This window comes from Mustela erminea, chromosome X (genome assembly GCF_009829155.1).
Source record: "Mustela erminea isolate mMusErm1 chromosome X, mMusErm1.Pri, whole genome shotgun sequence".
Lineage (NCBI taxonomy): Eukaryota > Metazoa > Chordata > Mammalia > Carnivora > Mustelidae > Mustela > Mustela erminea.
Genome location: NC_045635.1, coordinates 42936294 through 42958435, shown reverse-complemented (window position 1 = coordinate 42958435; position 22142 = coordinate 42936294). Strand labels below are relative to the sequence as shown.

At 44.8% G+C, this 22142-nt stretch overlaps 1 protein-coding gene across 2 annotated transcripts in view; it reads right to left on the bottom strand.

The window, feature by feature from the left end:
• The window catches only part of PAGE4 (PAGE family member 4), a 153374-nt gene extending 137098 nt beyond the window's left edge, over window positions 1-16276 (bottom strand). Inside the window, exon 1 of one of the 2 annotated variants that reach the window (XM_032331266.1) lies at window positions 16020-16276. The gene's annotated coding sequence lies outside the window, so the exon portion shown is untranslated. The remainder of the gene's footprint in view (window positions 1-16019) is intronic. The other variant, XM_032331261.1, reaches the window with a different exon arrangement.
• Window positions 16277-22142: the final 5866 nt, after the last annotated feature.

The window sequence follows — 22142 nt, the reverse complement described above, 5'->3', positions numbered from 1 at the left end:
TAATATTTTACTTATTTATTTGACAGAGAGAGATCACAAGGAGGCAGAGAGGCAGGCAGAGAGAGAGGGGGAAGCAGGCTCCCCACTGAGCAGAGAGTCTGATGTGGGGTTTGATCCCAGGACCCTGAGATCATGACCCGAGCCAAGGGCAGAGGCTTAATCCACTGAACCACCCAGGCGCCCCAACCATAGCCTTTTCAACAAATGGTGCTGGAGCAACTGGATATCTACAAGCAAAACAAAACAAAACGAAACAAAACAAAAAAACCCTTAACCTGAACCACAAACCTTGTACAATTAACTGAAAATGGATCATGGAGTTAATGTAAAATGTAAAACTGTTTTAGAAACAAGCTTTTAGAATCAGAACATAGGAAAAAATCTTTGGGACCTCAGACTCAATAAAAGTTCTTAAACTTGACACCAAAAGCACAATCCTTAAAAGGAAAAATTGATGATTGGACTTTATCAAAATTAAAGACAGTTTCCATTGAAAGACTCTGTTAAAAAGATGAAAGATGGGGCACCTGGGGGGCTCAGTGGGTTAGGGCCTCTGCCTTCAGCTCAGGTCATAATCCTGGGGTCTTGGGATCGAGTCCCACATCGGGCTCTCTGCTCAGTGGGGAGCCCGCTTCCCCTTCTCTCTCTGCCTGCCCCTCTGCCTACTTGTGATCTCTCTCTCTCTCTGTCAAATAAATAAATAAATAAATAAGTTTTTTTAAAAAGATGAAAGATGGGGTGCCTAGGTGGCTCAGTCATTAAATGTCTGCCTTTGGCTCAGGTCATGATCCTAGGGTCCTGCAATGGAGCCCCTCATCGGGCTCCCTACTTGGCAGGAAGCCTGCTTCTCCCACTCCTTCTGCTTGTGTTCCCTCTTTCGCTGTGTCTCTTTCTGTCAAATAAATAAATAAAATCTTTTTTAAAATAAATAAAGTATAACTATCCTAAATACCTAGTATAATTTAAAAAAAAAAAAAAAAAAAGGGATGCCTGGGTGGCTCAGTTGGTTAAGCGGCTGCCTTCAGCTCACATCATGATCCCAGCATTCTGGGATCGAGTCCCACATCGGGCTCCTGCTTCTCCCTCTGCCTCTGCCTGCTACTCTCTCTGCCTGTGTGCGCTCTCTCGCTCTCTCTCTCTCTCTCATGAATAAATAAATAAATAAAATCTTTTTTTTAAAAAGATGAAAAGACTTGTTATAGACTGGGAGAAAATATGTGCCGGCCCCATATCCGACCAAGGCCTTCTATCTAGTATATATAAAAACCTCTCAGAGCACAACAATAAAAAGCAAACAATCCACCTAGGAATGGCAAAAGACATGAACATACATTTCACCAAAAAGGAAATATAGATGGTAAGCTAGTATCTGGAAAAATGTTCAACATCACTGGCCATTAGAGAAATGTAAATTAAGACCAACATGTGGGGCGCCTGGGTAGCTCAGTGGGTTAAACCTCTGCCGTCGGCTCAGATCATGATCTCAGGGTCCTGGGATCGAGCCCCGCATCGGGCTCTCTTCTCAGTGGGGAGCCTGCTTCCTCCTCTCTCTCCGCCTCCCTCTCTGCCTACTTGTGATCTTTGTCTGTCAAATAAATAAAATAAAATCTTAAAAAAAGAAAGACCAACATGTGCTATCACCAGGCACCTATTAGAACAGTTGAAATAACAAAATAGTGATAAATACCAAATGCTGCTGAGGACACAGAGAAACTGGATCTCCACACATTGCTGGTGTGAATGTAGGATGGTACAGCCAGTTTGGAGAAGGGGCAGTGATAGAGTGAATACAAAGAGGTAACATGAAGGGGTTCTTCGGTGGTGATGGACCAGTTCTGGATCTTGACTGTGATAGTAGCATAAAACTACACACATACACACACATACACACAAATGCAGGGTTTTTTAATGGTAAAAACTGAATGAGGTCTATATTCTAACAGTAATATACCAATGTCAGTTTCCCAGTTTTGATAGTATACTATAGCTAGGTAAGATGTCACCATTGGGAGAAGCTGGATGAGGCTGAGGTTATCCTATTTTTGTAATTTCCTGCAAGTCTATACTTCTTTCAAAATAAAAAAAAAAACCTTTAAGAAATCTATTGCCCCTCCCCAAAAGTCTGCCCCTTCTGACCATTAGGCTGGGCTTCCTGTGACCTAAGCTGGCCAGTCGGCATCAGCCTCCCTCTTAGGCACAATATTTGGATAAAGAGAGATCACATTATACAAGTCAGCCAGTCAGAGTTCAACTTTCTTGCCAACCGAGGAAGAAAACATGAGGAGCCCTGATAATGCAATTTGAGCCCCTAGATCCAGCTGTGTCTCAAAGCATAGAACACTGCATTTCCCAATTGTGCAAGCTAGTAAATTCCTCTAAAAACATCAGTGTATGATAGGGAGGATCCAAAAGGCCAGCAGTCACAATAATTACTAACTACAGTTTTTGCCTTGTTTCTGTTTCCTTCTATCAAGTCACTCTGAGTCTCTGAAAACATGGGCTAGAAATTGAGCCACATCCATTAAAGAGCTTAGATGGAAATAATGATGGTGCAGTTAGCATCCATGTAATGTTTGAGTGTAGAAATTTTCTGTGAATGCCTGAAATTATACCACAAAGAAATCTCCCTACCCTGTGCAGATAATGGGCCCCTCTGCCAATGAAATTCATTTCTGCTTAAGTTGAATGCAATAAACGCATAACACAAGGAAGCAGATGGAAGATCAGAGTCAGAAGTTAAGTCAACTTTCCCAGGTGTCAAGGAAGAGAATTTTAGAGAAATATAAAACAGATCTGAATCAAGTAAAAGGTGTTTAACTAGAGAAAAATATCCATATGGAAGATTATTATCTTGTGACAACAAGACAGCCTCAGTTGCCTAGGTGACTCCCACGGGAAGATGTTAGCCATGTGGCTTTCTTTATAATCTGGCAGGATAAGCTATTATCTCCAGGGTCTGACATCAGGAGCTTCATATAAATGGCCCTTGTTTGCCATCTTCCGGGGCATGGCAACATAAGTTCAATTAAGACAAGCCAGGGCCAAGGGGTGCCTGGGTGGCTCAGTGATTAAGCGTCAGCCTTTAGCTTGGGTCATGGTCCCGGGGTCCTGGGATCGAGTCCCACATGAGGCTCCCTGCTGCTTCTTCCTCTCCCACTCCCCCTGCGTTTGTTCCCTCTCTCGCTGCCTCTCCCTGTCAAATAAATAAATAAAATCCGGAAAAAAAAAAAGACATGCCAGAGCCTAGAAGTAGACTCACTAAACCCTTCTCACAATGGAGCTGGCTCACCTTCAGATGTGGAGGCCAGGTGAATATAATGCCGAAGAGTTGTGGCAGCAAATGGCAGAGGGCAGTCCAGGTCAGTAGTTAGGTGAGTTGGGTGAGGTGGCAGAGAAAGCTCCAATTTGAAGTGCCAAGCATTCTACCTAGTTCTCAGGGTGTAGTTGTGGAGTTCAAGGAGCAGGCTACATATGGATGTGACTCTTGGAAGTCTAAGCAGGTTGTCAGTCAGACTTGGGGGCATCTTACAACAGGGGGCAAGACTATGGGTACTGGACTGGCTATGGTAACCAAAACTTGATTCCATGGTAGTCAGTTGGGGAAAGGTATTAGGACATACTGGAAAGAAATAAGCACAGAGCTCTAATCTGAATTAATCCAGGGGAAGGGATATACCATCATGACAGATACTCAGGCTAAAGAAACAGAACAGAAGCCCAGTTCTGTGAAATGGGCTAAAAAGACCCAGAAATCAACTTAGAAGCAAGCAGAGAGGGGCCTGTGTGGCTCAGTCGGTTGTGTGTCTGCCTTCGGCTCAGGTCATGATCCCAGGGTCCTGGGACCTGGCCCCAGGTTGGGATCCTGCTTAGCGGGGAGTCTGCTTCTCCCTCTCCCTCTGCCTGCTGCTCCCCCTGCTTGTGCTCTCTCTCACTCTGTCAAATAAATAAATAAAATCTTAAAAAAAGAAAAGAAGCAATTTCCACTGAGAACAGATAGCATTTGTAGAAAATGAGGCAAGATTTAGCTTCTAGGTGGAAATTGAGGGGCCCCTTTTGGGGAAAAAAGGGGTACTAGTGACTGGGAACCCAGCTAGGAACATCATGTTACCATCCTGAAACCTCCCTCAGGTCTATGTATGCCACTATTAAAGCTGGATTTTGTTTTTAGCAAAGGGCTATTCCATTCCTTTTAAGAAATTTTTCTATTAGTATAGGTGTCATAATTTATTTATTTTTATTTTTTTTTATTTTAAAGATTTTTATTTATTTATTTGACAGAGAGAGATCACAAGTAGGCAGAGAGGCAGGCAGAGAGAGAGAGGAGGAAGCAGGCTCCCCGCTGAGCAGAAAGCCCGATGCGGGACTCGATCCCAGGACCCTGAGATCATGACCTGAGCCGAAGGCAGCGGCTTAACCCACTGAGCCACCCAGGCGCCCCTAGGTGTCATAATTTAAATGGTTATCAGCCATTTATACCTTAGTATGAATTTGCTTACATTTTTCCTTCCTGAAAGCAGGTTTTGATGGGAATTGGAAGAAATTATTCATATAGCAGAGTCTTACTGAGAGGCTATGAGCCAGGCACTGTGCTATGCACTAGGGATATGAAGATGAGGCAAAGCACATACGTTTCATCTCTGAAGAATTTTATAAGCTTCTATATTAAAGTTGGGAAGGAATCCACTAAAGGAAAAAATATGTGCAGGAGGAAAGTTGGGTTGACTATAAACAAATATTTTCTTATTTTCCAGTGTTTCCAAGTATGACTCATTTCTCCATGGAAATCCCACAAATGAGCCTTGCCATTTTTTCACAGCCCTTAGCACAACATCCCTAATTCTTCAAATAGCATGAGGGCTTCTGTGTCCATGCTTACAGTCAGGAGCAGAGATGCTGGGAAGATCATTTTGTTCCACCTACTTGGATTTATTGACAAGGAAAACCCGGTCCAAAGAGATAAAGCAGCCAGAAGAAATCATGAAGGGAGTTCATGGCAGAAGCTCATGGATTTCCCAAAGCCTCTCTTTAGAACCTTCTCAACTGCATCATAGCATCTCCTAACAATAAGCCAGGAATGCTGTAATGACAGAGAAACCCCAGATCACTTGTTTTCCAATGTCTACCACATACACTTCAAACCCTTTGGCCTGGCTTTCAAAGCCTTCCGCTCTCTCTGCTCTACATGACTGCACTACTTGATCTTTCATTACTCATCTACTTCAATTATTTGACTCTTATATCACCTGTGCTTTTCTATTTCCATGCCCTTGCTTATGCCCTCCTTTCCCCCAGATGTCCTGCTACCACCATCTCCATGCAAAGAATTCGTACCAATTCTTCAGTGCATCCCATTCAGAAAGACATCCACAGTCTCACCCACCAGTGAGTCATCTCTAACTATCTTTGTGCTTGTACCATTCCAATGGCTCTTACCACATAGTACCTCAGATGTATTTTGTTAACTGTCTTATCTGTCCTAATGAAAGACAGGGACTCTAATGCATATCTGGAACTCCTCCAGAATTCCCAGCACGGTAAATTCCGGGCCTCAAAGATATCTGATAAATGAATGAATGAATGAATTGAGCTGAATTGAATTGAACTGAATTAACTTGAACTCCTGTGGTTGACCAAAAGGTGGAGATCAAATCACAGCAATGCTGTTTTAAAGTTTAGCCAGGCTGGGACAGACTAGATAGGCAAGAGAAGGAGAAACTAGAAAGAGGCTGCAGAGGAACCAATTAAGGGACTGTGATTATCATGGAATGAGGAGGTAAAAGTAGAGATCCAGATGGTAGAACTGGACCTGGACAGGAGATAGCAAACTAAAACACATTGCATGCAAGTCGAAACATGAGGCCTGGAAGAGAGAAAGAATAAGGTTTTAATTTGGGAGACAAAACATGGAGGTGCCCTAGACACAAATAAGCAGACAGCAACTGCCAAACTGTTTCGTGCTTTTCTCCATTTTTTTGGTAGTTTTATGGTTTTATTAACACAAATATGAGATGCACATGAGCTATCTATTCATTTCTTCACTGCGCAGCATGGCGTTGGAATTGGTGATGCTGATGGACAGACAGCTGGGCTGCTCTTTCTACAGTGGCTCAGCCGTTCTTGGAGGAGACATTGTGAGCAGCCTCGGCACAGTAAGATTTGTTACACATCAGCAGCACCTGAGATAGATTAGGAACTTCTGGAAGCCACTGGGCAGTGTGTGCTCTGCTTTCTTGTTGCTTCTGTAACTGATGTTGGGCATCAAGGTCAGGCCCTTGATTCTTCTGTGCCCTATTGTCAATGCCTCTGGGTTTCCACCAGTTGCACTTAATATTGATCTATCAGTCTGACTGGTGCCGGATGAACTCTTTGGTCCTCTTTTTGTTGTTGTTGTTGTTGTTGTTTTAAGTTTGAGCCCCATGTTGAGTGTAGAGATTACTTAAAAATAAAATCTTTTAAAAATAGATTTTATTTATTTATTTATTTATTTATTTATTTATTTATTTATTTGACACAGAGAGAAAGAGAGATCACAAGTAGGCAGAGAGGGAGGCAGAAGTGAGGGGGAAGCAGGCTCCCCATTGAGCAGAGAGCCCAATGCAGGGCTCGATCCCAGAACCCTGAGATCATGCTTGGTCCTCTTTTTAATGATCTTGGGCTTCACAAGGGTTCTGAGGGCAGCCATGATACCAAGTAGGAGACGGCTGCCATCTCCACAGGCAGCACAAAGGAAGAGACTGCTTTCCTCCTTTTTGATTAAAGTTGTAAGATTAGCTAATAATCATTCATTTTTTTTAATTTGTTGAAAGGTCTTAGAAATCTCTGAGGCACAGAAATGCAGGCTGTGTCCCCAGGAACTCTGCCCCGCACCTCCTCTCTCCCCACACCAGTGTTCTGTGGAGACACTTTTCCAAAGAAGACATCCAGATGACCAAGAGACACATGAAAAAATGTTCCATATCACTCATCATCAGGGAAATACAAATCAAAACCACAATGCTATGCCACCTCAGAGCAGTCGGAATGGCTAAAATTAACCAGTCAGGAAGCAACAGATGTTGGTCAGGATGCAGAGAAAGGGGAACCCTCTTCCACTGTTGGTGGGAATGCAAGCTGGTGCAGCCACTCTGGAAAACAGTATGGAGGTTCCTCAAAAAGTTAAAAATAGGGGTGCCTGGGTGGCTCAGTGGGTTGAAGCCTCTGCCTTTGGCTCGGGTCATGATCCCGGAGTCCTGGGATCGAGCCCCTCATAGGGCTCTCTGCTTGGCATGGAGCCTGTTCCCCCTCTCTCTCTGACTGCCTCTCTGCCTGCTTGTGATCTCTGTCTGTCAAATAAATAAAATCTTTCAAAAAAATTTTTTTATATTTAAAAATAGAGTTACCCTACAAGTCAGCAATTACACTACTAGGTATTTATCCAAAGGATACAAACAGAGTGATCTGAAGGGGCACAAGCACCCCAATGTTTATAGCACAATGTCCACAATAGTCAAACTATAGACGGAGCCCAGATGTCCACTGACTGATGAATGGATAAAGAAGATGTGATATGTGGGGGGGGGGGTGTATGTGTGTATATTATATTCCATTACATATATGGTATATATGTATAGAGGTGGTATATGGAATATATATACATATAAATACACACAATGGAATATTACTCAGCCATCAAAAGAATGAAATCTTGCCATTTGTGTGATGTAGATGAAACTAGAGTGTATTATGTTAAGCAAAATATGTTAGTCAGAGAAAGACAAATACCATATGATTTCATTCATATGTGGAATTTAAGAAACAAAAGTGATGAACACAAGGGAAGGGAAGGAAGAAATAAAATAAGATAAAAACCAAGACAGAGGCAAACCATAAGAGACCCTTAACTCTAGGGAACAAACTGGGTTGCTGGAGGGGAGGTCGGTGGGGGGATGAGGTAAATGGGTGATGGGCACTTGTTATAATGAGTGCTGGATGTTCTATGCAAGTGATGAATCACTAAATTCTACCCCTGAAACTAATAACACACTATATGTTAACTAACTTGAATATAAATAAAATCCAAAAATATTAAAAAAAAAAAATAGCCCAAAGGTAGGTGCACACCAAATGGCCAATAACTGATAAATGGATAAACCAAATGTGGTTTATCTATGCAAGGGAATATTATTCAGCCTTTAAAAAGAATGGAGTACTGATACATGCTAAAAAGTAGGTGAACCTTGAAAGCATTATGAGAGAAACGGGTCACAAAAATCACAAGTTGTATGATCCCATTTATGTGAAATGTTCAGAACGGGCAAGTCCATAGAGACAGAAAGTAGATTAGTGGTTGCCTGGGGTGGTGGGGAATAAGGGCTGACTTCTAATAGGCATTAAGTTCTTTCAGGGGGGACAAAATTGGTCTAAAATTAGATTGCAGTAACAGTTGCTTGACCTTGTAAATACATTTAAAAACCACTTTTCAAAGGTGAATTGTGTGGTATGTGCATTACATCTTAGTAAAGCTGTCATTTTTATTTTCCAATTTAAATTTTTAGAACCTCTTACTCTAGGGCAGTGGTTCTCAGTGGACAGCAAGGGGATGATTTTGTCCCCCAGGTGCCATTCGGCAATATCTAGAGACAGTTTTGATTGTTCACAACCTGGGGAGGTGCTCCTGGACTCTGGTGGCTAGAGGTCGGGGATGCTACTAACATCCTACAAAGCACAGGACAAGGCCCCACAAGAAGGAAATATCCGGCCCCAAATGTCAATAGAGACTTGGCTGAGACACCCTGATCAAGGGTGAAAGTGCTTTAAAATAAAAATGAACGGGGGCACCTGGGAGTCTCGGTCATTAAGCATCTGCCTTTGGCTCAGAGTAGGATCCCAGAGTCCCAAGATCGAGTCCCACATCGGGCTCCCTGCTCAGCAGGGAGTCAGCTTCCCCCTCTGACCTTCACCCTACTTGTGCTCTCTCTCTCTCTCTTTCACTTGTGCACGTGTGCACGTGTGTGCACACGCATGCTCTCAAATAAATAAAATCCTTAAAAATATAATTAAATTAAAATGACTGTTCTTAGTACTCTCATCAGGGTTTGTTGTTGTTGCTCTTTTATGGCATTTGTTACCGACCCTCACCCCCATATACCTACGGGGCTCAGGAGTTGCCTTACATGTTTTGCAACTGGCCTCTCAGGGGTAAAGCAGCCATTAGGATGCATGAATTCATGTTATAGCAGTGATCAGCTTCTCCCCTCTCATAATGGTTGGAAACCTCTTCAGGATTAGTCAGAGCTCTTGAAAATAGTTATGCAACAGTTTTTCAAGATAGTTATGGTTCTACAAAATGGAGATCTTAACATTCTAACTAAAGTACCTAATTTAGAAAGTAAGGAAACATCCCTATGTTATAGTCTAGAGAAGTTAAATCTATGCTTTCAAAAGAGACCTTACATGAAATGCATGCATGAGTCAGCAAGTGTATTTAGCGATATATATTCATACAAAAGATGCATTATAAAGCTAGAGGAAGTGGCAAGGCCGGGCAAGTTATTCACCAAATGAAGGCCAGTGCCTACGGAAAAATTTTGTGACAGGCAAGTTAAAGTAAGCTGAGGAAAGCCACAGGGCCAGCCCTCTACAGGCACACCTTGTTTTTTTATTTGTTTGATTGTTTTTCAAGATTTTATTTAATTATTTATTTGACAGAGAGAGAAAGACAGCGAGAGAGGGAACACAAGCAGCAGGGAGCTGGAGAAGGAGAAGCAGGCTTCCCGCTGAGCAGAGAGCCTGATGTGGGGGCTCGATCCCAGGATACTGGGATCAGGACCTGAACCTAACGCAGACGCTTAACCACTGAGCCACCCAGGGGCCCCTGTTTGTTTGTTTTTTAAAGATCTTATTTATTTATTTATTTATTTATTTATTTATTTGTGTGAGAGAGAGAGGGAGAGAGCACACAAGTAGGGGGAAGGGCAGAGAGAGGGCAGAAGCAGATTCCCCACTGAGCAGGGAGCTGGTGGCAGGGCTTGATCCCAGGACCCTGAGATCATGACCAGAGCTGAAAGCAGACACCTAACCGACTGAGCCACCCCGGTACCTCTGGGCACACCTTATTCTATTGCACTTTACAGTGTTTTGCAAATACATACAACATTGGGAGGCTGGAACGAAACGTTTGTTTTCAGGAGTCAGCCTCCCTTCCCTGTTTTACTGGTTTCCGTCAGGGACACTTCTCATATGCCTAGAAGCCTTGTTCTTTTCACCTTACCCCTATCACACTTCTAACACAACCACTTCTCCAAAAACAAAGATCTGACAATATCTTCACCTGGATGGCTGATAATGTCTAAATTTTACATAGCCCAAGGGTGTGTGTGTTATAAATGTTATCAGAGCCTTTAGCCAAAGGAATGAGAGTGTAAAATTGGAAACTTGAGACTTGCTAGATAGGGCTATGGAATTAGCACATCACAGCAACAACAAGGATAAATCTAAAAATAATTATGCTGAGCGAACGAAGCCAGATGAGAAAGAATATATACAGTATGATCCCATTTATATAAAATTCTAGGAAATACAAACAAAGAGCAGACAGTGGTTTCATGGGGATAGGACAGTAGGAGCAAAGGCTGGGAGGGAGGAATTCCAAAGGAGGATAAGGAAACTGTTGGGGGAGATGCATACGTTCACTATCTCGATTGTAGAGCTGGTTTCACAGGTGTATGTATATGCCAAAACTCATCAAATCACCTATACTTTAGGGGCACCTGGGTGGCTCACTTAGGCATCTGCCTTTGGCTCAGGTCATGATCCAATGTCCTGGGATAGAGTCCCGCATTGGGCTCCTTGCTCAGCTGGATGCCTGCTACTCCCACTCCCTGTGCCACTCCCCTTGCTTGTGCCCTCTGTGGGTGTGTGTGTATCAAATAAATACATAAAACCTTTTTAAAAAAAGAATAACTGAATGAAAGGGAGATGGTTCACGGTGAATTAGCTAGGCTAACGCCTCCCGGAGCCGCCAATACCCCTCCTCCGGGAAGTCAATACTGCCACCCTTGACCGCTTGGTTATTCATCCTGAGACCCTGTGCGCAAACTCATTTCAAGGACCGGCTCAAAAGCCCCAACCAAATCTGTCCTCCCAGAGCCCTGGTTGTGGAAATGATCAAACGGTGACCTCAGAGTGCTGGCCTGCGATGGGTTATCCCTGCTGGAGGGGGAAGAGGGTGACAGATGCCTCTTTTCCTCCCCACAACCATACCAAATGGGTGCCTGGCATGTTGCCCGTGGGTCAAGGCTTTAGGGACATCACTGGGATACCAGCACCCCCTTCCTGTGTGGCTGCCAATTCTGCAATTCGTTCAATGCTATGCTCTAAGCTACACAAAATCTCTTTTCTTTTGCGTGCCAGCCTCCCACCTATTTCAAGTGTCTTGAGGCTTTGGCAAGGAGCAACTGGAACCAGAAGTTCCTGCTTTACTGTGGGCTCTGAAACAGCAGCCCATCCCTCAGCCCGAGGGTTCTTTAGAGGGTCCCTGATGGAATCCAAGAGCAGGTGTCACAGAGGTCTCTTCTCCTCACCTCAAAAAGGCTCCTCTTCTCAGAAACCAGAGATCTCTGAAGGTTGGGACACAGTCCAATGCCCAGCTCAAACAGTCAGGAGGGAAGCTGAAATTTTACTTCCTCAGCTGGGCTTACGTAAAGCTGCAGTCTGGTTCTCAGTCCTGGACCCTGTATCCACACCCCTCAAAGTGAAATAGTGTCATCTCTGAAATTCTCCTTAACTCTGTGGTTCTCACTCAGCAACCGTGATGACTTCAGTTAAATCAGTTCACACTCCATAACAGTCTTTGTGAATAATTGCAGCTCCTGTGAAACAGGGAGCTTTTTATGGAGGGAAAAGCTCCAGCTTGGATGTTAATGAAGTTATGTCAAAATAAAACCCCAAATGTTTATTATAGGCGGGGATGATCAGTCCTCACTTACGCATTGTGTACCTACTGTGTACCCAGCTCTGTGTCGCACTGCACCCAGAGGGATGCCAAAAAAAAGAGGGGGGTGTCAACGCTTTTTCTTGCTTTAAGAGAGCCCAAACTCTAGCAGGAATGAAAGGATGAAGGAGTTTAGGAATTTAGGAAGCATAAGAAGAGTAGGCTGTTCCATTCACACTGCGAAGGGCCAAGATGATCAGAGAGACAGATGATCAGAGTGACTCGAGAGCTAATCCGCAGGCAAGTTTGCAGGACTGCATGTGGAGCCTCTTCTTTGGGGCAAGTCAGGTACGAGGCCAAGGTCAATGATGAATTACCAGATAGAACAGCACAAATGATCACTGTCAGGAATGACCAACGTGATAGCACTATTGGTTCTATGGGTATTAGAAGGATGACTAAGGAAATATGAACAACTTTGCACTAATAAATCTGACAATTTAGATAAAATGGACAATTTCATCAAAAGAAAAAATTACCCAAGCTCACTCAAAAAGGAATAGGTAACTAGATAGCTTCATTGGCGAATCCTACTAAATACTTAAGGGGAGGGGGCAGCTGGCTGGCTCAGTGGGGAAGAGCAAGGGACTCTTGATCTTGGGGTCATAAGTTCAAGGTCCACCTTGGGTATAGAGATAACTTAAAAATAATAAAATCTTGGGGCACCTAGGTGGCTCAGTGGGTTAAGCCTCTGCCTTCGGCACAGGTCATGATCCCAGGGTCCTGGGATCCATCCCCGCATTGGGCTCTCTGCTCAGCGGGGAGCCTGCTTCCCCTTCTCTCTCTGCCTGCCTCTCTGCCCACTTGTGATCTCTCTCTCTCTCTCTCTGTGTCAAATAAATAAATAAATAATCCTTTAAAAAATAATAAAATCTTTAAAAAAGAAATAACTAGATGGCTTCACTGGCAAATTCTACCACATACTTAAGGGGGAAAATACCAATTCTACGTAGATTCTTTAAAACCGAAGAGGAGAAAATACTTCCCAACTCATTCTATGAGGCTGGCATTACAGCCTGACACAAAAATCAGACGAAGACATTAGACAAGAAAACTACAGACCCATGTTTTTGTAATCACAGACACAAAATTTAAAAATTTTATCATACCAAATACATTATAGTAAAAGGATAACACACCATGGAGCTAGGGTTTTATCCAGGGGTGCAGGGCAGGTTTAACATCTGAAAACTATGCTCTTTCGCCATGCTAACAAACAAAAAGGAAAAAAAAAATGATATGATCACTTCAACAGAGGTAGAAGAAAGCATTTTAAAAACTTCAGCATTGATTTCTGATAAAACCTCTCAGCGAACAAGGGACAGAAGAAACATTACTCAGCCTGATAACAGGCGTCTGTGGAAAATCACAGCTAACACCATACTTAATGGTGAAAGATTGAATGCTTTCTCTCTGACCTCAGAAACAGGACAGGGATTTCCACTCTCATCACTTCTATTCAATACTGTACTAGAAGTCGGAGCCACTGCAGTCAGGTAAGAAAAAGAAATAAAAGGCATCCATATTGGAAAATAAAAAGTAAAAAGTTATTACGATCACCTATATGACCATCCATGTAGCAAATACAATAGAAGCTATAAAAAAAAAGTTAACAAAATGAAAAATTCTAAACAAAATTTTGGCAAATTGGAAAATGAAATTAAGAAAACAATTCTACTCACAGTAGCATCAAAAATAGAAAATACTCAGGTATAACTCTGACAAAAGATATGTAAAACTTAGACACAGAAAACTACAAAACATTGCTGAGAAAAATGAAAGACATAAATAAGTATCCAGGTATACCATGTTTATAGATCAGAAGCTCAGTATTGTTAAGATATTAATTCTACCCAGACTGCTCTATAGATTCAACACAATCCACTCAAAATCCCAGCAGGTGTGTTGGCTTTTGGCTTTGGGGTTTGTCTGGGCAGCTATTAACAGTCCCGTTCCTATGCCTTCTCCAGAAGAGAATGTGGGGATTTCACTTTTTTTATTTTTAAAGATTTTATTTATTTATTTGACAGAGAGAGATACAGCAAGACAGGGAACACAAGCAGAGGGAGTTGGAGAGGTAGAAGCAGGCTTCCCACTGAGCAGGGAATGCAATGCAGGTCTCTATTCCAGGACCCTGAGATCATGACCTGAGCTGAAAGCAGATGCTTAGCCACTGAGCCACCCAGCGCCACAGCGTGGGGGTCTTAGAGCCATGTTAGAGTCCATAGGGAAGACAGTCGTTAAGTAGAGGCAGTTACATAAATAATGGCTTTTCAGCAGTCATTCTGATATAGAAAGAGAGAGATCAGAGTGGAATTCTAAGAAAGAGCTAATGACCAGCACCACACTGGGGTCATGGCCCACAGCAGCTAGCCTGACCTGGTCTACTTCAAGGGCTGGAATGGTGAGGGGACCTGAGACGAGAGTGAGTCAGCTCCAGACAAACTTCTTGCCAAGTTCTTTGAGTTCTGACTCTTGTATTCCTAGGCAATTTCAGACAACAGATGTAAACAGACTCTCTTCCCAGTCTGCCCTTGTCCTAGAGAAATGAGCTTCTGGTAAACGACAGCATCCTGATTAAAACAAACAGGAAGCATTCAGAAATCTTGACAGAAAGAAAACAAAATTGTATACTGAAGGCTGGGCAAATGGAGCCCTTCCTCTGTGTGATGACCCATATTAACACAACCAAAGAAAGTTATCTGGAAGAATACTCTCTCTGTGAGTTATCAATTTGATCAAGAGTTCGGTTCATTCGCATATGCTCACGTACACTTTTAGAGTTTGCCTTTTTGTCCCATACTTTCACTTTACTTCTATTTCTGACTATATAGCCTCCCCCACTTTATTATGCATCACAAGAGGAAATGTTGGAAATATAATGTTGTGAACACAAGCGTTGCCTTTAGATAAAATTAATGTGGTAGGCAACTCTCTCAGGTCCCCTCCTTCTTCCAGAGCTTTATATTATCGCTCAATAAACTTTGCTGCCCACCAAAAAAAAATTAATATTTAGTTTTAAAACTAGATTGCAGAGATGCCTGGGTGGCTCAGTCGTTACACATCTGCCTTTGGCTCCAGCCATGATCCTAGGGTCCTGGGATCAAGTCCCCCACTGGGTTCATTGCTCAGCGGGGAGCCTGCTTCTCCCTCTGTCTGCTGCTCCCCCTGCTTGTTCTCCCTCTCTCTCTGACAAATAAATAAATAAAATCTTTTTTAAAAATAATACTGGATTGCAGTGTGGTTTCAAGATAAACCTGGTTTCAGGTCCTCAACGTATTTCTGGAATTAACAGCAAAAGGAAAACCCACGTGGGGGGATATCCAATCCCGAAAGCACCAACTGCTGAGGGCCCGGGCTCCTCTAAGGAGCCCTGTTCTGTGGTCCTGGATAGTCAACCAGGCAGGATTTCTGCTTAATAAAGTGAGTTCTGTGAAATTTCCCTAAATCCCAAATCCAACGAATGCAATTTTAGCAGTGGAGAGAACGAATGAATGGAAGCTCTGCAAGAAAAAGTGCGACGGGACGCGCACCTGTTGGGCTTGTGACTGAGTTTAGGATGAGCGGGGAACACATGAAGTCATCTCCCAACACCGTTGCACTAAGAGGCAGAGCATAGCTATGAGCCAGTAATCTCTGAATTTGGCTTCAGGAGTACCACCTTCAGTCCCTTTGACAAGTTAACACACTGATGCACGGAGACGGGATTCGAACTTGCTCACCATCACCAAAGCCCCACTACCATAGGCTTCGAACTCCTGTCAAGCATCCACCGCGCCTGCGCCCAGTGGAGCTGGGCGCGCGACCGGGGTGGGGCTGACGTCCCTTCTGCGCACCGGAGAACCGTGGGATTGGCGAAAGCTCGGGCTGACCAATGAGATCCCAAAACGAGCCTTGGGGCCCGCTCCCTTCTCCTGGGATCCAATCGCTAGGCCCTGCACGCGCAAACCACCGATTCAAAGTCAAGGAACCAAGAAGGGCGGGGCCGAAGAAGCTGCGACGGAAGCCTGGGAAAGGTGGGGGTCTCGGTCGTGTAACGGGTGCTTACCTGGGACTTGGCTGGGAACCGGGAGAATGAGCGGGTGCTGCGGACGGTCAAGGAAGTGCCACTCCTGCCTCCATCGGGGGCTAGTGCGCAATCCCCTTGTGTGGGGGTGGTAGCAGCCCTTAGGGCCTCTCCAGCCCACACAATGGTTTGTTCCTGAATAGACGCCCCCTACCCAGTGGTACCTCCCAGATCTGACTGTTCCATCTCTACCTCCTGAAGGGGTATTACCTGGGAGGACGGTTCCAACTTGGACTGTTCCTCCCTACCTCCTGTAGTCCCCCTAGTGGTGTGATCAAGGAAGCTTCTTTGCAGATATCGCGTGAAAAAGCCTCCTCACCCCCCCCAACCCAGCCCCCCCGCTCTGCAGTGGACCCTTCTATTCCGGTCTCCCCGTGACACATACACACTGCCCACGGACGTCCCCAGATGGACCGGCCCCGGCCCTGACCCTGAAGATCTTGCAGAGGCAAAGGTCAGGGAATCCAACCACCCACCTCAAAGCTCCCACTCCAGGAGCGGGCTGAGGATGTTGGTAATTGTGGACAGCATTGTGGCAACATCTGTCAAGATAAAAACCGGAAACTTCCTCCACTGGAATGTCAGCTCCACCAAAGCGCGAACGTGTGCCTTTTATCTCCTTGATGTCTCCCCAGCACCTAGAGCAGTGTCCATCAATTACTAGGCACTCTTTAGGTGCTCGTTGAATGAGTGACTCTTTTGACTCATCAATTCTACTTATAAGATCGTGTGCCAAAGAAACACACGTATGCACACAGCTGCGTGTCCAAGTTTGGGGTGAACAAACTACCGGGAGAAAACACTCTAAATGACTATTTATAGCTAATGATTTGCAGAGTAGAATTAATGACTGGGGTTCATGTTATACCAGACCTGGACAGGATACAAAATGAATGGGCCCCTTTACCTGCAGGGATGAGGGGGAGCACCTTTTACAGAACACGCAGTTAACAGGGAACAGCAGGTAGAATGGGTGCACGCGTGCGGAGAGAAGTGTGCAGCTCCAAGAGGCTAGTGTCTGACACCTGTGGGAAGAATGGGGGCTGGGCTTTGTTGGCCTCAGTTCTGTCTCCACATTGCTCCCAGGGCTCTCCTAGATGAGTGGCCTTGGGGAGGACTAGCTCTGGCCTGGGACAGGGCAGGTTTCCTGCCCAAGGATGGGGACTTAGCCATAGGACCACACTTTAAGAAAGACAGAAGGAGGGATGCCTGGGTGGCTCAGTCGGTTAAGCATCTTCCTTTGGTTCAGGTCATGATCCAAGGTCCAGACAGAATCCTCATCAGGCTCCCTGCTCGGCGGGGAGTCTGTTTCTCCCTCTGCCTGTGCTCTCTCTGGCAAATAAATGACCATAATCTTTTTTAAAAAGCTGTAAGGAGGGCGCCTGGGTGGCTCAGTGGGTTAAGCCTCTGCCTTCGGCTCAGGTTATGATCTCAGGGTCCTGGGAACAAGCCCCGCATTGGGCTCTCTGCTCCACAGGGAGCCTGCTTCTCCATCTCTCTCTCTGCCTGCCTCTCTGCCTACTTGTGATCTCTCTCTGTCAAATAAATGAGTAAAATCATTTTTAAAAAGCTGTAAGGAAATAACTTTGGAGGGTAGTGCTATTATCAACTTTGCCTTCCTTTCCCTTGGGTCCCTTCTTAAATGTCCTTGGGCTGGACTTTTAATTCAATACTTCATTTTTTTTTCACTACCAAGCATTTATTGAACATTTATTATATGTCAGGATGTGTTCTAAACTCTTTATACATATTAACTCCTATTATACTCCTTACAACAACCTAATGAGGTAGCTAGTGTTGTTTTCTCCATTTTACAAATGAGGCATCTGAGAAACAGAGAGGTTTAGCAACCTTCCAGAGGTCACACAGCTGGAAAATCATGGAGCCAGGATTCAAACCAAGACCATCTGGATCCAGCGTTCCATTCTCAAACCTACATACTGCAGCGCCTTTCCATTTCTTTGTTGTGCTTGTACATATGTGTGAGCCTTCTATGCTAGACTGGGACACCTGAGGTTTTGTGGGTGCCTGTGGTACTGCCAGATTTCCAGCAGTCAGGGTCTACCTGATATTGTGTGGGCATCCCCGAGCAGATGCTCACTTGGTGGCTAACCCCTCCTGCTTCCACCTTGAAGCAGACATCCAGAGTGCCTTCAGTGTGGGCACCATGGGGAGTGAGCCTCTGCGCACCTTGACCCCAGGAAGAATGTTCCGGGCCCCTGAGAGAGGCTGAAGGACCAGGACCCCATTTGGACTAACAGTCAGGTCAAAGTTTCTATAAGTTCAAATAACTTTTTTTAAAAAAGACATTATCTATTTATTGGTGAGAGAGAACATGAGCAGAGGGGAGAGGAAGAAGCAGGCTCCCCACTGAGCATGGAGCCTGATGTGGGGCTCGATCCCAGGATCATGACCTGAGCTGAAGGCAGATGCTTAACTGACTGAGCCACCCAGGCACCCTGATCACTGCAGTAAGATTTGTTAAAATCTATCACCTCAAATAGTTACAATTTTTTCTTATGATGACAACTTTTTTTTAAATATTTTATTTTTTCACTTAGTTGACAGAGAGACAGCGAGAGAGGGAACACAAGCAGGGGGAGTGGGAGAGGGAGAAGCAGGCTTCCTGCTGAACAGGGTGCCTGATGTGAGTCTCAACCCCAGGACCCTGGGATTATGACCTGAGCTGAAGGCCGACGATTAATGACTGAGTCACCGAGGTGCCCCATTATGATGAGAACATTTTTAAGACCTAATCTCTTGACAACTTTCAAATACACAGTAGAGTATTATTAACTAGAATCACTATGCTGTACGTTAGACCTCCAGAGCTTATTTATAACTGGAAGTTTGTATTTTGACCTTCATTACCCATTCCCCAGCCCCCCATCTCTGGCAACCACCAATTTGTTCTCTGTTTCTGTGAGTTTGCTTTTTTTTTTTTTTTTTAAGAATCCACATATCAATGAGATCATACAGTACTGGTCTTTCTCTGTCTGACTTACTTCACCTAGCATATTGTCCTCAGGGGCCATCCATGTTATTGCAAATGGCAGGATTTCCCTCTTTTTATGGCTTATCTCAAGTACTTCATAGGTGCCTGCTCATTTAATCCTCACTAGGCCCCCTTAGCAGAAAACCCGGTCGCCCATGAGACCACTCGGGCCCAGACAAAGCAGGTAACAGACTTGGGTTGTCCGGCTGCCTTGGGGCACAGCTGGCCAGAGGCTAAAAAGCCCTTAAGGACAGCCACAGGAACACTAATGTGATCATGAGGCCACAGTCCCTCCCAGGAACCCTTCTCTGTGCTCACTGCCCCAGCCCTGCACAGTGTCATCCTGTCTCCTGATGGGACACTCACGGCAGCTCCTCCTCTCAGAAAACCTTCCCTTTACCCTCAGCCCTGGGGAATTCATTGCCTAGGACTCCCAGTCTGGAGCCGGCAGACACGGGGTGTACCTGAGGCCCCGTGACTAGGGCTGGAGGAGGGGGGTAAAGAGGCTCCAGGGACAAGGGAAGAAGGGGACGCCTGGTGGCTTGCAAGTGGTGATTTGGGAAGAGATACGTTAAAGGGCCCAGAAATCCTGGTCCAGACATTTCTACCATTCACACTCTGCTGCTCACTCCCCACCCCAGATGCCCACAGGAAACTGTCACTCTCCATGGCTGCCTCCTGCTCACCCTCAACAACGGAGGCCATTTTAATGCGAGAGGGGTGGACAGGGCTGTGGATGGTTCTACACTGGTTACAGAGCTTTGTGTGAGGAATCCCACATGTGTGTCGAGGGTCGTAATCTCCTAAATGATGTGGATACATAAGCCCTGAGTTATATAGATTAAACCACAAATATAAGACACCACATTCTGTGTTTGTCTGTGTGTGTGTGTGTGTGCGTGCGTGCGTGCACGCATGTGCACACACACATGCATACCAACATGTATGGGAAGGAGAGAGAGAGAGAGAGTCAGACACAAAGGGAGCCATGGCGCCAAATAGCCTCTCTATAGGTCCAATATTGACAGAGGTCTGGCCGCTAGTGGACCCTAAAATCCATCCTACAGTTCTAGACCTGTAAAGGATCCACTTTAAGGAGGCCTCCCCCAATCCTTCCGGGGGTCATGGTCGTTAACTTGAGGCAGTGATTAAATGCACGGAGGATGGACAAAGCCTGATTTCTAACCCTGACTCCTCCACTACTCTCTGTCTGCGTGCCGTTGGGCAAATCCGAGAACCTTGCTAAGTTTCAGACTCTCAGTTGGAAAATGCGGCTGGGGGCAGCTCTAATCCACACAAAGCTCAGGGTAAATGGCAACTGTAATTATCAACACTGACTATCAACTAGTAGTGTTACTAGTATTCCTAGGGGTCCTCCACTGTTGCTGCACTTTTCTCCTTTGTGAGACATGGACCTTGCTACTCTCTGAGAAGCAAGCCAAATCTCTTCACCTCTGTGGACCAATCTGGGGACACTGACAGCCACTGTAAGGGTTACTAGAGGGAAAGGAGGTGTGGTACACAAAATACTAACCACCCCCCCCCCAAAGATGCTCACATCCTAATCCCCAAAGCTGGTGAAGACGTCATCTCACATGGCCAAAGGGACTTTGCAGATGGGATTAAATAAAGCATCAAAGTGGGGGAAATTATCCTGGATTATTTGGGGGTCCCCAGTGTAATCACAAGAGTCTTTTTAAGTGAAAGAAGGAGGCAAGAGAGTCCGTGTCCATATGACCATCATTGGGGTCATAACAAAATTTTAACAAATTTAAAACAACTGAAAAAAGGCATAGTATGTTCTCTAGCCATAATGGAGCTAAACTAGAAATTGATGACAGAAAAATAACAGACTACTCCTCAAATGTTTGACAGTTAAAGACACGTATACATAACCTACGGGCATGAAAGTAAGCTGCTAAGCAAATTAGAAAATATTTGGGGGGCACCTGGGTGGCTCAGATGGTTAAGTGTCTGCCTTCGGCTCAGGTCATGATCCCAAGGTCCTGGGATTGAGCCCCACCTCGGGCTCCCTGCTTAGTGGAGAGCCTGCTTCTCCCTCTGCCCCCCACCCCAAGCGTGCTCTCTCTCTCTCTCTCTCAGATAAAGAAAATCTTATCTTTTAAAAAGGATTTTAAAACTGGGGAAAGGGCATCTGGGCGGCTCAGTCAGTTGGGCGTCTGCCTTTGGCTCGGGTCATGATCCCAGAGTCCTGGGATCAAGCCCCGAATTGTGCTTCCTGCTCAGTGGGGAACCTATTTCCTCCTCTCCCTCTGCCTGCCACTGTGCCTACTTGTGCTCTCTGTATCTCTGTCAAATAAATCAATAAAATATTTTTTAAAAAGCTGGAGGAAACTTAACAAGGTCTCTTCTTTCAGATTCTTCTCAGCATCCTTGTGTCTTCAGAGATAAGGATGCTCTTTTCCTCTGAGTATTGGGTGGCAGGGGGCACCTCTCACATGAGAGTCTCATGATCTGTTTCAGGGGAAAAAGGCAAGGGGAAGGTCGGAGTGACCTTCCTGCTTCTGCTGTTTTCTCACACTCCTTCACCTTAAAATATTCAGTATGCCAAGGTGCTGTGTTTTAGAGTAGCATGTCCTGATCCCCCTCAAGGCCACCAATCAATGATCTAAGCTACCACATTATGAAATCAGAGACATATAATCAAACTTAAAGCAAGCCAAAGGAAGGAAACTGTAAAAATAAGAAAATAAATCAAGAAAAATTAAAAAACAGAATAACAATAGGAAAAAATCAATGAAGCCAAAAGCTAGTTCCTTGGAAAGATCAATAAAATTGTCCAAACTCTAGCCAAACTGACCAAAGACACAAATACAAGCAAAGCACAAAGAGAAGACAAACTACCAATTACAAATGAAAGAGACATAGAGAGGGAAGTGGGGGGCTTAATGTTTAATGGGTACAGGGTTTCAGTTTTACAAAATAAAGAGAGTTCGTGGGGCACTGGGGTGGCTCAGTTAGTTAAGCATCTGCCTTCAGCTCAGGTCATGATCCTGGGGTCCTGGGATCGAATTCCCCACTGGGCTCCCTGCTCAGCGGGGAGTCTGCTTCTCCCTCTTCCATTCCCCCTGCTTGTGTTCCCTCTCTAG